Here is a 12,427-nt window from a genome sequence, read left to right on the forward strand (position 1 = left end):
CTCTCTGTCACACACTGCCTGCCTTGTGTGCCGTAACTCCCATATGTGAGCCAATCTGATAGTGTGCACTCAGAGAAAAAGGTAAAATCTCCTGATTTTTAAGTAGCCATAGGGTTGGTGCTCAACAATATGAGACAATGGATGTGTGAATTAGCTAGATTGTGGCCACCATTCCACAAATATGAAATCATCACATTGTAAACCTTAAATACATACAATTTTTATTTGTCAATTATACCTCAGCAAAGCTGGTAAAATAGGAGAAATTGTATCACCTACCTCTGTTGTGAATGTAATTGTCACTATTTATGCTATTTTAAAATGTATAAATAAGAAACGCAAAATATACAAGTCATTTTCATCTTTTCTAGGCTTCAGTTTCCTCATGTGTAAAGCACTGTAAGTGGACTGAATAATGCCTAAGAGTATTTCCTGTACAAATTTTTTATGAACCTATTCTTAACACATGAACTTTCCAGAAATCCTGAAAGTGAAGAAGTCACTAGTAGTTGGTGTTCAGGGTACACAGTGCTTCTTTTTTTTTTTTAATTAAAGTTTATTGGGGTGACAATTGTGGGGAACACAGTGTTTCTTGATGGAAGCTTACTAGTTAGTGCAGCCTTAAGCTCCTGCTGTATTTTCCAGAATCAAGAATATGCAAAAAAAAGCAAAAGAAAGAAACAAATTCTGCCCTCATGTATTTTAGAAGAGCTTAGATAAAGAAGCATCCAAACAGCTGTGACAATGTCTGATTAGAATTTTCACTGATAAGGGAGAAAAGTAAAGTCTGGAAACTCTCTGTACTTAACATGGAGATATAAAAACAGAGGTTGATCAATCTTGGGATAGTTGACAAGGAAGGGAAACTAAGTGTGTGGTCAGAAATAAAGTTGGATATCTTAAAAAGAGGTTACAAAGATGTTTAAAAATTATTGAAAAATTAATGCCACCAAAATAAATAAATAAATAAGGAGGACTATCAGAAATTTTATTGGAATCAAATTCAAAGCATGCAGACTGTTGTCTTCTCCAGGCCTGAAACACAACCTGATACTTTGGTTATGGGACAAGATCATGCTGCAGCTGGAGGATCACAATGAAAACACCACAAAATGTGCTAACGTAATGGCAAGATTGTGATATTGTGAGGGCATTTAAAAAAGTCTATCCTGTAATCTGAAAAGACAAGAACAAAGCCAGTCATAATCAAAGTTTTTGTGAAGAACAATATAAGAAGGTTATTTTGATTCTTTTATTATGCTCCTTACGGATTAAAGAATTTCATCAAATAAATAATACAAAATGGTTGCTGGTATATGTTTAAAATAGCAAATGGCAGATCCATCCATAACTTTCTATTAAATTAACCTAAAGCTTTCTGAATGTACATCATTAACATTATTAGATTCAAATCCCAAAGCACAAAAATTCTCCCCCCATGTGAATCATCAGTTGGTGATGAAGCAGATCTGCTCTTGTGAGTAGGCTCCAACGGGAAAATTTTAAGGACTTGTTCTGAAAAAAGAACTGATGCTTCAAAATTATATAGGATCCACCACATGTTGTAATATTCCCAATGTTTTACATGGGATTTGAAAGTTTTTGTTTTGTTTTGTTTTGTTTTTTTCTCTGTAGCTTTTGATTAGGTTATGGATGGGGAGGAGAAAGAATCCTCCAGAGTAAAGCAATCAGGGTAAACATAGTTCTCTCTTACTATTTCTTCTTCATGCATATTGTGTTTGACAAAAAAGAAGAAAAAAAAGAAAGGAAGGAAGGAAGGAAGGAAGGAAGGAAGGAAGGAAGGAAGGAAGGAAGGAAGGAAGGAAGGATTTTAAAAATAGAACCATTAATCTAAGCAGCTTGAACTACAATAATCAGAAAATTTTGTTTGAAAAATAGAAAAGATAATGAAAAACACCAACAGAATTCTGTCTGAACTCCATTTTTATTTTTCACGAGTTAGGTCTTGACTGGTTTCTTTTAAAATTTACTTTCATATCATTTAACTTGAAACTCAGCCTCTGAAGGAATTGAAAGTTGATGTGTTGAGGAAGATAATAAAGTAATGGTAGAAAGAATGTGCTTTTGGTAAATATAGGTGATATCCATACAAATTATTCTGCCTGATAAAATTTTTTTAAAACTCATAAATATTTACCTAGGAACTATGAAGTGGGCCACTTTATTTTTGAACCAAACCACAGTGACTTTGAAAGAATAAAATTAACTAGATCTGAAAAGCTTTCCATCACTAGGGAAATTTTCAGTTACCACAATTAAGTAATAACATGTTTGGCCAATGTGTTCTTCCTTTCTGTTAAGCTGTGCTGAACCAATACCCACTTTAGCAATAGCTTCCCACCACTTCATTCCAGTTCTGCAATGCAGCCCACCTGAATTTGTGATAACAGGTATAACACAAAATGGGCTTTATTCTATTTACAGAGTGTGAGTTAACAACAAAATTCGTGAAGGAGCAAAAGGTTTACCCATGTGAGGTGGATGAGCTTTTCCAGAAGAGCAGGATTTAGTGCCCTCAAGGAGGCAATTTATTAAATGGAGCCAGAAATGTGTGTTCATTTCACTGGTCTGAATAGAGCAAAGGCATCGTCATTAAACAGTTACTTTAGGGCACTAGGATTATTGTATCAAGTATTACGTAAACTTTGTTTGCACGCATCCAGTCCTCCCAAGCAGTAACTGCAACATGACAATACCTATCAGACCAGTCTGCAATGTAATCATATATTAATAGTGAGAAGGGAACAAAGGCCTATTCTAGAAGTCAGGACATCTTAGTTTGTATGACCCACCATGGGCAGCACAATTAAACACAGTGCATTCATTTGTAAACATGGAAGTTAAACAAGATGATCTCTAAAATCCCTTTCAATTCTAAAATAAGATTATTGATTCATTTTCTTCTCAATGTGTTAACTTATGACTTCCAAGTTGTATTAAAAACATTTTTTCTTTCAGTAATGCCACTTCCCCGCTCATCCCACGTATACACATAATTATCTCGAAGTAAAACAAGATTTTAAGTGCACTATTCTTTCAAAACATGGAGAAACCAAGACAACGCAAAAGTTGTTTTATGTTTGTGGCAAAAATCACTTAGCTAATAATTTCCATGCCCAAATAACATAAGTATAGGCCAGTCATCTCATTTCTCACCTTCTCTATTTTCCATTCCCAAAATACAGATTACTTGCTCATTTTGTAAAGTAGTTGGTAAAAAGTTTCTTAAACATTGGAAAAACAGACAAAACAGAGATGCAAAGCAAAACTTGATTATATCTTTTTTTTAAAAACTCGTAAATTTATTTTTCAGAACTTGATTGGCTCAACCATCAGGTATTTTGAAAAGAAATGAGTGACGAGAAAGATCCTGAATCTAAAATTCAAATCAGATTGACTTCAGTGTGACAAATCCAAAATGACAAATTTTAAGTTATTATTATCAAAATGGAAGCGTATACTATAAGGAAATGAACCACGCAAACACACAGTTTATCACTCTTTCTGTCCCTAATGCGTTTCAGAGTTCAGGATTCAGCCCCTTAGAATTCTCATACACTTCATTCCTAAATAAGGGCCATTGTGTTTACGTCAGCCAGGCGCAGCCAACATATGAACTCATTGATCTCATTTTATTTAAATAAAATTTCAATAAGACAAGGAATAATTATGCTTTGAGCATATTCCCAAGCACCCCACAACTGCCATCTCTTTGATTGTAGGAGTTCTGGTTTACTCCTTTTTGTTTCCCAGCACCTACCACTATGCACATAGCAAATAATTAACACAGACATAGTGTATAAATAAGAATAAGCATTTGATACGTGTTTTTGTAAGGTTGTGCAAGAATTTCATATTAACAAAACAATAAAATGCTTTTAACCTACTCAGTATTCATTGGTGTCACGCACTTTACCCACTTCACCATTAATCCTTGAAATGACCCCATGAGACATTATCATCCCCATTTCACAGACGGGGACATTTCCAAGAAGTTAAGTAAATTGTCCACCAGTAATACAGCTAAGAATCTGTAGCCCAGGTCTCAACCCCAGTCTGTCTGGCAGCCATGCCTGTGCTCTTTTCATTTCAACACACTATCTATCCTTAGTCACTGATTTAACCACAAGCCATCCAATTTACATATGACTTTATGAATACTTAAGAAAAAGCATGGAGAAAAATGTGTTTCTGTTTTAGGATTGGCTAATATCTTCCAAACAGATCTCCTCCTAATAATCAGTTTGTCTCATAGCTATCCTGTTTCCCCAAAAATAAGACCTAGCCAGACAATCAGCTCTAATGTGTCTTTTGGAGCAAAAATTAATATAAGACCTGGTATTATATTATATTATATTATATTATATTATATTATATTATATTATATTATATTAAAGACCACGTCTTATATTATAGTAAAATAAGACCGGCTTTATATTAATTTTTCTTCCAAAAGATGCATTAGAGCTGATTGTCCAGCTAGGTCTTATTTTCAGGGAAACATGATAGGTTGTTTTGTCTTGTTTTACTGAAATGTTTTTCAAAGCTTTTCTGTCAGAGGGAAAGCCTGTCTGAGAAGATACACATATATCAGTATAAAAGAATCAAATAAAAGGGACTTTAAATTTCAAGGTAACCTCTAAGCTAGCTAAGGGAATAATGGAGAGATGGGGGGGTGGGATAAAGGAGGGACCACTATCACAGTCCTTCCAATTAAATTAAGCCCTCAAAACCCACACTTTTGAATGAGAGGCCTAACTTTTGTAGATCAGGGGACAATGAAGTTGCCATCTTTCTTACTTAATTGTTCTTGTCCTGAGACAAGGCCCTTTCGCAGCCTGGGCTCCTTCTGCATATCGGTATGTTGGTGAAGGAGAACATGGTGGTGCCCAAGCACTCTAAGATTATGACATGGGCCCCACCCTGCCCCACATTTCAATTATTTATGTTGGGAAAAGTTGAAGAATCAAGTTGGGTCTCACAGGAGCACCCAACATGCAGAATGTGAACAGTAGCAGCCCTCACCTTTCACCAGGGTTCAATTTTCTTATAGAATAGTCTTACAACCTTTGTCATCAGAAGTGGGGCCTGATCTATATTGGTTATACATCCTCTCAAAGATTAATTTACCATGTCATTTTGGCACTTTAAGGATTGCATCACTTGGAGATTATTTCTCATTTACTCAAACTCTTCTGCATTTACGGCATGGCAATATATGGTTAACACCAAAACTTCATGTTTGCCGTCTCAAAAATAGTACTTCCAAAATAGAAACATTCTTATTAATTGAACTTCTTTCTTCAGCTTCCAAGGGGAGATGATCATAAATGAAATATGACTAATCCTCAACAATTCATTAAGCCTAAATTTTATATTTATAGCTACTATGCATACACATGCATAACAAATGTCATGTCTGTATTTTTCATAAATATATAATTAGGTATGTTACAAGGATTAGGCAAACTATATATAAATGACCTCACAACAAACCTAGGAATTAATAATGGAAAAAAACTGAGGTTTGGAGAGGTGAACATGCCCAGAATTGTGTAGCTATCTAAAACAAACTTTATAAAATACATAACTAAATAGATCACTCCCAAGTCCATTGAAACAAATTAACTATATCTTCTGAAGTAGCAAGAACTTACTATTTGAATCACTCCTTTTTCTCGTATCATATACTGATCTATATGGACAGCCATTGTTGGTATGTGTCCAGTCATATCATCAAAGGTTGTCAGCTCTTTATGGCTGTAGAATCTGGTGAAAGCTAGGAAGACTTTCCCCAGGAAAATTCATACATCCACCGTAGTTGTTCCCACAGTTTCAGAGAGTTGAAAGACATCTGCAGTCTGCCTGTAGGCTTAGGGATACCCTAGGGAACCATGAACCCCAGGCTCCAAAGCCCACACACTGCCTTCCATTCTTTCCCGTCTTCCACAGACCTGTACCTTACACAATTTTGTTCACAAAAACTATGCTAACTTTGAAAGAAAAAGACACTTTCTATAAACCTTGAAACTTCTACAGTCCAGAAGGCTATAAACATGGTTTACCAGCGAACTTGTTTTTCTTTTTTATTATCATATGCTTGAAAACATAAAAGCCAGAAAAGAGACAAATGTAACTTATGAGACCTGACTTTGGTGAACACTTTGGGAACAGATACTTCTGTATTAGACTGCTTCAGTTTTACACCATCAAAGAACAGAAGGCTCTGAAAGATCCAGAGTATGCCTAAGTCGATTGTTTCACATTGTAGCTATTTAGGGAGGTGTTAAAGTGGACATTAGTACTCATTTTGGGGAAAAAAAAGACTCTTCTTTCTTGAATAGTATTAATATTTAAAAAAAAAAAAAAAATATATATATATATATATATATATATATATATATATATATATATATATATAACTTGGCAACCAAAAGTTGAGACTATTAAAATATGCTCCCTTGGTAAAAACTGGAGTTCAATTTAAAGATTTTACTCTTGGAAAGAAATTCACATATCATTATTTCACTTTGTATCTCCTCTTAAAATTTTTAAAAATATAATGATTGTCATTATTGTGGGATCTAGAGCAGAAGTATCTTAAATCCTGTCCTCTCTTATAGCCTCTTTGCATAATTCTGAACTTTATAATTTCTTGTTAGGTTTTTAGAACAGCTTTCTGTCTCAGAACTCCCTGAACAAGCCAGTGGGTATCGACCAACACTGGCTATTTTCCTAACGATTACATCTGATCATGTCATTCCCATGCTTTACAAATCTCTCTTGGCTCCTATTCCTACAGAATTAGACCCAAAGTTCTTACTTTAACTCTGAAGGCCCTTCCAATCTATTTCTGGCCTACTGTTCCATGCCACTTCTTTCTAAACTCTTGTTCATCTCCTTCAAGCCACTGACATACCTCTCGATTCCAGTTATACTAAAGTCCTCACCATTTTCTAAGCACATTAAGACCTGCCACAATAATAAGCATGCTATCTCTTCTGGGATGTCCTTTCTTGCCTTCACCAATTGGAAACACCAACTCATCTTTTAAGACTCAGCTCAAATTTCACCTCTCCTAATAAGCCTTTCATGAGCACTTCATATAGTAATTCCATCCTTTGAACTTCAATTCCTTTTTTTTTAACTCTGTCAAAGCTGGTGTCATTAAAAGTTTTATGTGTGATGTCTGTCTCTCCAATAAGAGTGTAAAGCTCTCAAGGCCAAATACATATTTCATTATCTTTACAGACCCAGCACCAGGTCAATGATTAGCATAGATCAATTTCATTAGCTCAGAAATTGTTTGAATAATCAATAAATAATACAATGGAGTTAATGTGGGCATAAGTTTTTTTTTCTCCATTACTAATCAATATGTACATTGGAAGTAAATAATTTGATTGGAAGTCTTTGGACATTTCTAAATTAATATTGCTAAGATATTTAAATATATAAGAAAGAACAAAGGAAAAGCAGAATTTCTTTGGACCTTGAAATCTCTAGACAAGGGTAAAATATTGTCATATCCTAAATTTCTAGGATTGTTTCCTTATTAAAAAAAAAAAAGGAAATTTCAAGAAAAGTAACTTGGATTTTCAAAATCATAAAAACATTTTGAAACCAAAATGTTCAGAAGGTAGGAAGAAAACTATGATAGCAATTTGTAAACAATGAAAAGAATAGAACGTTCCTTAACCTATGAAGTTTAAGAGCCAACTATGATCAGATCTTACAAAACTTTGTCCTTCCTGTTACTGGATGCATGCCTGGAAATGGATAGTTATCATGATTTTTTTTCTCCAAAAGAAAGAAATTTTTTGCAAAAGTAATGTTAAACATACTTCTGACTGTTCACCTTCTGTTTGCTCCTAGAATTAGCTCCCAAATCAATGCTCTGTGTCTGATTTAAACTTCCTCCAACTACATAACCTGTCCTGAGGTAGCATCTCTTGGATTTGGAACTTTGTGATCCAGGAGGATAACAATAGTTCCTGAAAGTTAGAATCAGAAAAGTATACTTTTCACAATAACTTGGAGAATGAAAATTTTTCTGTACATTTTCTCTTTGTCACGTTTTAGAAAAACAATTTTGAAATGCTGTGGAAGTTAAATGGAATAAAATATTGCAAAAAAGAAGCTTTTTGTTTCTACTGTTTCACTATAACAGAGCTCTGACCGCCTTCACACTCTCACAGGATGCCTTAAGCCTATTGAGGATTTCTCCATCCTCGTACTGTCTAGGATATCTTCAAACCCCACAAGGCAAATAACATGACCCTTCTCACATGTCAACCTCTACTACCCTATCACCGCCTTTGCTTTCTTCCCTCATTCCCCACACCCAACTCAGCAGAACCCCACAGCTAGTCTATATAGCAACTTTGTGTAAATCAGGCAAAAAGGTACTTTACTGTCATGGGCTGGAAAATATTTGCATTGTATATTTAATAGTTATTATACATAATAACTGTGAAGTAAATGATTCTCCCAAAGTCATTCAATCTGCACAACTACAAGCTGTGCCTCAACACACACGCACGAGAGACAAAGAGAGAGAGAGAGAGAGTGAGGAGAGAGAGAGAGGAGGAGAGAGAGAGAGAGAGAGAGGGAGAGAGAGGGAGAGAGAGGGGAGAGAGAGAGAGAGAGAGAGAAAGCTAACAAAGACCACTAGTTTCCAAATAGCAATGAATCGCTGTTGGTATTTCAAAAAGGGATTTATTTTCTGGACTTTCCCAAAAATTATAGCATTCAACTTACTCCATAATATGCAGAACATATCATATATGTTCCATTGTGTCTGGCAGTTGCTGAACGAAAGAAAAGCATGCTCTTAGGTCTGGGAAGAGTTTCCTTCCCTTCAACTAGGAAGGAAGGTAAAGGAGGAAGGAATGAGGCCAATAGGAAGCATTCCTGGTACCTTCTGAGAGAGCTCTGGGGAGAAAGGAAACCTGGTTTGTTCCCTTTCCAGTGAAAAGCACTTATAATCCAAGTCTTTTTGGAAACCTTCGTGTATGTGGTGTTTCAGTATGTAGGTACTAGTATCTGGTGTAGGGAAATTATTGTTAGTCCTAGAATAAATGTCAGTGAAGACTGGGCATTATGTTCATTTACCATCACACTGAGAATTCGAAGCCATTAGGTGACTATGTGTGATAATTTATCCAAGCTCCTGATTGAGGAGGAGTTTCTAAGGTAAAAAATAATGGGAAATATAATTAAGAAGAAACTCAGTACTTATTACAATATCATATACATACACGAAAAGGCAAATTTGGAAATTCATTTACAACTAATGAGGTAATGATTACATATCATTAATATATAAATGTCATACAAATAGATACAAAATAACTGAAACAGAAAAAAGACATAAAAGATAACTCCATTTATTTATTTATTTGTTCATTCATTCATTCATTCATTCATTCATTCATTCATAAATTCATTCAAGAGTACTTGTTGAGTATCTCTAATGTGCCATGCACCATTCTCGATATTGAGGATACAGCCGTGAATAAAGAAAAGCATCTGCCATAGGTATGTATTCCTAGTTGGGAAGACAGACAATTAAACAAAAAACAAACAAACAAACAAACAAAATATATATATATATATATATATATATGTGTGTATATATATACATATATATACACATATATGCATATATATATATATACGTTACAAAATATATATATATATACATATATATATTACTGCTTGAATATATATAAATTCATCAAAATTTCAGATGATGATAAGTGCTATGAAGTACTTTAGATAAGTGATCAGGGAAGATCTCTCAGAGTGGTCAGTTTCAACAAGGACTTTAATGCAATGAGTGAACAAGCTACTGAAATCTCAGATTCTGCTCCAGGCAGAAGGAAGTGTTATACCTGCAAAGGCCTTGAGCAGGGAGGGAGGTTTGGTGAGTGTGAGAAGCAGCAAGAAAATAAATGTGGCTGAAGCCAAATGAGAATGAGAAAGAATGAATTCCAGGGGTTAGCCACAGGCTAGGTTTCATAAACTTTGAAGGCCATGGCAAGGACTTTGGTTTTTATCTTAAGTTTGATGGGAAGACATTGCAGTGTTTTAGACAGAGGAATGGTATAATCTATTTTTTTTAAACATTATCCTGGCTGATACATGGTAAATGCATTGCAGGAGGACAAGGGTGAAAATAGAGACTTGTTAAGTGGCAGCTTCACCAGAGCAAGAAGAAAGCTACAGACAGAATCATCAACAAAACTAGGTGATCAAAAATACTCCTCAAATCGAAAATATATTAACATATGGGGCCAAACCAGTGACAACAGCAACAAAAAATCCAGGTGTAATCAGCAGCTGTGAGGAAGAAAACAGAAAGACAAACAATATTTCTAAGAGTTGGGTAACCCAAAAATTGCTAAGTATTCACCCCAAAAGGAAAGGACCCAACAAGCAGTAGACGACTAATTTTGTGGATCTGAGTATGCTTTGCAGGCTCCAATTTGCACGTGAGTGTAAGACAATGACAGGAAAGTTTGAAAGTAACCAAAAATTCTGGGCTCACAGGGCTATCAAAAATACCCAGCAAAGAATAGAACCCTGAACTGAGGTTAAACTTCTTGAAACAAATATCTATTAGGTTAGAAACTAAAGGTGTAAAGAAGAATAGATTCAGATACTAAGGGTGGAGGGAACCAAGCAGATATCAGAAAATACTAGAGAGGTGGCTATACCGAGGAACGATATTTTTAGTACTGCACCAATAACAGGATACAAAAGAAAAGAGAGGGAGCCCTATGGCCCAAATACCAGAAAATTCATCCTGACCCACTCTTACCTACACAGGGATCTCTTTTTAAACTGTGGAAAACCCCCACCCACTTCAATATAAACAGAAAAAAAAAAAATGTGACCATCCCCATATTAAATAAATAAATACATAAAATAAATAACATTAAATAAATGAATACATAAATAGCATAAGAAATTTTATATATATATATATATATATATATATATTCACCACGTTACATATTTTGTATTAATGTGACCTAATTTTGCAAAGCCAATAAAACAATTAGTTAAATGGCAAAAGCTATAAAGAACAGCACAAACCACAATCAAGAAAACTCAGAAATGTAATAGCCAGAAGAAAGATGAAATCAGAGCAGAAATAGCACATAAAAGCATTAAAAATAAAAGAAATAGAAATGAAGACTCAATGTAAAGTAACATAAGAGTAAACAGACCATACATGAAACAATGTTAGGAAAATGGAAGATTAAGAAAAAGAAAAAAGGAACTTAAAAAAATGATTAAAAATAATTTTCAAAATAGACATAGATGACAAAGAAGATCTAATATAAGTATAATTGGAGTTCTTGATTAAAGAAAAGCAAAACAATAGAGTGAACAAAACCGTAATTCAAGAAGAATTTGTTATAACAAGAAATTTGAATCCATATATTGAAATGGTACAACATGTACCTAGGAACTGGCCCAGAATGAACTGACCCAGTCATATTTTAACACAAAATATGATGCTAGATTTTTCTATCAATTAGGAAAGTTTATTTAGTTTTGCTAACCAACTACGTATGATATATACTATTTAACTTAAAATCTCTTACAATTTCTAGAAACTGATTTGTCTGTATGAACCAAGACACTTAAAAGCTGATACTGTTTGAATACATCATTCCCTTGTCATCATCTAGCCTAACAAAATAGTCATCATGTCTAGTATTGTGATAAAAATGGTAATTCATGTTGATTTAAAGATCTGGCAGATATGTATATCTTTGATTAATTAAAATTATAGTCAAATAAATCATGAGTTAACATTATATGTAATGACAGTGTGAGGGAAGATAAGTAATACAGTTTTGGCACACAAAACGTTGAGAACCAACCACTCACTTTGTGTAATTCTTTCAACTTATAAACAAGAAAATAAGATTTAAAGAATATAAGTAATCTGCCCAAGATAACACAGCTAGACTCTACAAGGCTTCAACTACTAGCTTAGTCTCTGATTTCAGGCCTATGAATCATACATAAAATTAAAGTTTTTCATTTTATTAAAGATTAAATATCATGACATGGGAAATTAGAAAATCATAGTTCTTTATGGAATATGACCTTTACAGCTCTTATATATAAATAATACAGCACTCTAACGTAAAATAAAATTTGAACAAATAAGATTAAGTCAGCCATTGTAGCAAATAATGCTATAATGCTATGGGTACATCAAAATCTACCTGTCATCTCCCTGAGCTCACAGCTACCTTACGGTTAGGTGTGGCCAAGTGACTAATGTCAAGCCAATGCAATGTAGTAGAAATGATCTGTACTACTTCAAATTGAGATACAAAAACCTCCCATAAAGAGCACTCTAAGAAAAAAGAAAATGCTC

Source organism: Rhinolophus ferrumequinum, chromosome 9 (assembly GCF_004115265.2).
Source record: "Rhinolophus ferrumequinum isolate MPI-CBG mRhiFer1 chromosome 9, mRhiFer1_v1.p, whole genome shotgun sequence".
Taxonomy (NCBI): Eukaryota; Metazoa; Chordata; class Mammalia; order Chiroptera; family Rhinolophidae; genus Rhinolophus; species Rhinolophus ferrumequinum.